Raw genomic sequence first — 4,852 nt, forward strand, 5'->3', positions numbered from 1 at the left:
AGAAGCTCCTCCATTGACTTTATCTTAAGTGACTTTTTAATTTTATTTCACTTAAGTCACTTTTGGGCCTTTTCCTCCAATTAATTAATTTTCCTTAATTAAATGCCTAATTAAAGTAATTTTTAATTAAGGAAAATGGTTAATCGCCCACCATACTCTCTCCTGCCTCTGGAAATAACTTCTCAACATCCCATTCTGTAGATCTTCTCATTCTGGTTCCAACGAGCTATTACACTGAGGTGTTCCATGAAATAATCTTCCTGGAATGCCACCTGAGCATAATTAATTAAGTTAGGCCCCATAATAATGCTATTTTTTGAAAGTTGTCGGAATGCAACAGAACAAAAGGCAAGTTGTGCGGATGATGGAATATTCCAAGCGAATGCCATCATATCCCATAAAAACTCCGCTAAATTCCCTCGGGGCCCCTGATGATGTAATCCTGCTCCTGTGGTTTGGCCATCACATACCTTGGAAACACATCTTGGCTATACTATAAAGGAAAATAAAAATGGGGACATGACAAATCCTCTTGCCCCAAGATTGCTTGCCCTCAAGCAATCCGCACTTGTCCATTATAGAGGCATCTGCCAACTAATACCAGGATCCCATATGAACCACTAGTCCACATCATGCCTCCGAGCAATCCAAACATAACTGGATCTCTCAATACTTGGATCCCAAGCCCATCTCTGACTCAACCTACTACCAGTAGATCCACCTGGATCCCAATGCCACCATGGCCAATCATTGCCCAAGTCCCATGGCTCTGACTGTGCTCTATCTCTGACCATAGATGCTACTCCACTAGTAGAATGCCAACTCATCACCTCTCTCTAGTCCAACCCTTGGCATAGACCAAGGTCAACCCCACTATGTTGATCTAGTGATGGAATGTTGATGGACGACCAACCTATGCTCTGTTGCCAACTGGGGCATGTAGTACTCCCTATCTCCAAGGCTCCCTGTTGTACTACACTCCTGACTAAGAATGACACTTCATCAATAGGATACCAACTCATGATCTCTTGCCAATCCATCGTATGGGAAGGATTGGATGCATAGGAACATGTATATGGAACAAGTTGCCTATACTGCACCATGCCCAAATCACGCTGCTCTGTCCGCTCCAAAAATAAGATCTGCCCAAGAAATCTTGCTCCTCTCCCTATAATGGGAAAAAGTGGGCAAGTTATGCTGCAAGCCCTGTCTATGTGCTCTTGGAGAGGGTTTCTCCCTGAGAGTACTGCAGCTTTGCCAACTACGTATGCATCTACCTGCACCTCATGAGTGGGTGGGACCTGTTACTACTCAAACTAGCAGGGGTCCTAAAATGGGATCCTAGAGGGGCAACTACTAGGTCAAGGGCAACAATGGAGCAATAGCCCATTGTCACCTCAACTAAACCTCCCTACTCTTTACGGACTTTCACCGATGGTAGGAGACCCAGTATGAAGGGAATCACCTAGATAAATGGGTCAATAAAGGGAAAAGAGTGATTCCTAAAGAGGCATATTCACAAGAGGCTCAATATATGGCTTGCTTGCCCAAGAGGCAAGATGAAAGGCTCCTTAAGAAGGGCCAAGAGGGTCTTAGGAGCTAGGTTTTGGGAATGAGCCTTCTTAAGTAGGGACCTAGTCCTAAAAACCCTTATGAAAACATGGTTTCCAAATGGTCTTTGTAGAATTACCTTCCAAAAGTTACGGGACCACACGGGACCAAGTGGACCCACAACTAGGTCAAGTAACAGGGAGAGGTCACCCAAGGAGGGGCTTGACCTAATTGTGGAAGAGAAGAGGATCAATGGACAAATCTTCTTGGAATAGAATGCAATGATCCAAATGAGGTCACTAGCCAAGGGAAACCTAGGGCAAGAAATCGTCCTCAAGCTCGGGCTTGCAATATCTCGAGATCCCACCGTTAGATTTGCTTCAAATTTGGAGGGCCTCTAGAGTAAGCTCCAGCTTAGTAGTGGACCAAATATCGAAGTGTTTGGATGGCTATTTTGTGAGGTAATTGATGCCCTAGGTGACATATGCAGGCTAGACCTAGAAAGAAAGAGAAAAAGGTGAGAATAATATGATTTGTGGTGATCACCTATGGAAGACCAGTGCCTATTCTTTTGGGAGAAATGGAGTCAAGAAGATTCCAATGATTAGGATGGTTTCATTCAGTCAAGGAGGCCTCTAGAACAATTTTGCATGACAATTAGGGCATGAGGAAAACTACTTCAAGGTATTTATACTTCAATGTGCAATATGTGATGACTTGTCAAGATAAATTTCAATGAAATATCTCTAGGAACATTCACTTATTCAAACATGGCCCATAACATGATGCAACGCTAATAAAAGACAAATTTATACCCTTTCATCCAAGAAAAACAACAAAATTTCGGCCTAGTATAGCGAAAATCCCAGCATCATTTATGTGACATAGAAAAGAATGACAAAATAGCATTAGAAGAACACTTACATGTGAGAACAAGTATATCCAATCATCATCATATACCAATATAGAAGCTCCAAGACAAAAATGAAGATATCCAAACATCAAAATTCATCGATCCATCCAATTTCATCCTTCAAAGAGAATAGCGAAAATCTCCTCAGAGAATATGATCAATCCAAGTGATGATGAGAGAATGAATCAACTCATCATCTATTTTTACAATGTCTAATGAATTCGATTTAGCTTATTTTGGCCTAATTTAGCCCCTTAAATAAAATAATGTGCAAAATAACAAAATCTTTTGGTGACAATCCCACCAAACTAGCTCAATAACAAAGGAGTAAGCCTCTCAAGAAGGTCAGATGATCAATAACATGTGTTGTTGGGCCTTAAAGGAGGCCTAATGAAGTCCATATGTGTCATAATGTGACATAGGACTCCAAAAATAGTGGACAAGGGGTTGGCCCCTTGTTCTCCAAGTAATAAACCTGTGATGCTCCCAAATGGATGTGGGAGCACAAAAATGTCCTCATGGATCTCCAAACGGATCAAAGATTTCTTTAGACCATCTGCAAGGGCTAGAATGATGATATAAGTGATGCCACAACATCATATAGATCTTGGACCATCAGCCAAGTGTATGGTGCAATTGTGGAGCTGGTTGGGCATGGTGAACCAGGTGCATCTTCCTTGTCCAATAGGTGAACCACGAGCAATCTTTGAATGACTCTGAGGGTCCATGGAATATTATTTGCTGCTATGGAGGCCCATGTCTCTCTACACACAACCTACATGTGCCAATGTAACCCTTTGGAGATTTAGGACCTTGTATAGCGAGACCAAACCCAAAATGGAGACTATCTGTAATCCTGCATAAGATCTAATGCATCCCCTTGCCCTCCAGTACACCAAGTCATTAAAGAAATCAAATAAAAGAGTTTACAAGTCATGGAAAACAGGTGGGCACTTCATAATGGGATGCCCTTCCATAGTTGGCTTTACCATGTGCAAATGTCTCCAAGCTCAAAGGGGGGTTAACCAAGCACCTGATTAGGTGGTTTCTTCTTCTAAAGGGGGTGGTATGTCCATGGTACATCCTTCAAAGGGTGGTGGCATGTGATAAAGTGATGGAACAAAGTAGGGGATGAAGGGGAAACCCTGAGTCACATGCCATGGTACAAGGGTAGCTAATGAACGGGAAGCTCATACATGGGTAAATGATATGTAGGAGGGAGAATCGTGGTACATGAGTTACCCCGACCTTGATTTTTCCACCCTTCTTCATATGCCTTTTGCCTTCTATGATTTTTCTTCGGTTAACTGCTCGGAGCTCTCAAGGGAATGAGAGCATGATATGTAAAGTATAACAGTGGATACCCCCTTTAAGGTGGGGAAGTTCATCGCCCACCAGGGGTTGGGACGATCATGGGTTCTTGAATGATAGAGGAGGCTCATCTAGGGCCTATAGGAACCAGGGTGATGGCCATCGAAGGGGGTAGAGCTCATGTATTGGCTTTTGCCCACGTGTTAAATGTGTTTGTCCCAACCATCTTTTGCATTTTTTGGTACAATTTCCTGTTGAATGTGGCCAATTATGCTTTTTATTTTCTTTTCTTTTGCATCAACTTTCGGGCATCGTTTCGGGCTCGACCCAAGGTGTGGGCAAAGGGGAGGGGGTGGCTGACCCTGTGTGGACCCTGTTGGCTTAATGGGGCCTGACTTAGGTTCAGAGATGTTTAGCCAAACAAATCCCGACACTACCGGCCCTTTCAGCAACAATCCACGGAGCGCAGACTGAAGTCTCACCCGAGGTAGTATGGGAGGGTGCTGGAACCAGGTTTCCACACCCTAGGGATGTCTTGATGTGGTCTGGGTTTGCACGGTGCGATCCTACGCACTGCGTTGCTTTCACACAACTGTCTTCTCGGAGCAACTACCTTAGTCAAGCGCGAACGCAATTTACCCTTTTCTGTGCTTAATATTATTATAGATCTTTTGTTACTTACGAAGGTACAACTCTTTCAGTTATTATTTAACATAAACAAACATGTGCATAATCATAAATTAGGAACATATGCATAAACCAAAATCTAGAATAGATACATGATATTTCAAAATCAACTTATCTTTATTAATGCCTTTATCTGGTTACAATCCACTTCCTGCCCTGTGCACACAGCTGCAGGGGTCCGCGCACACAGCTGCTATCAAGCCTCCGCGCACACAGCTGCAGAGTCTCTATCTCCTATTACAACCCAAACTTGTACTTACAGACCTAGATCTACTATCTCTTCATACGCCCATATTACTTCTATTACCAAAAAGTTGCCTTTTTACACTTAGAGCCTTGCTCTTATTTATACATTCCCATGGTCTGCGGACCATGGGCAGGCCGACACAT

Source organism: Pinus tabuliformis, chromosome 4_2 (assembly GCF_031772625.1).
Source record: "Pinus tabuliformis cultivar Carrire ecotype Pingquan chromosome 4_2, CPIR1, whole genome shotgun sequence".
Classification (NCBI taxonomy): domain Eukaryota; kingdom Viridiplantae; phylum Streptophyta; class Pinopsida; order Pinales; family Pinaceae; genus Pinus; species Pinus tabuliformis.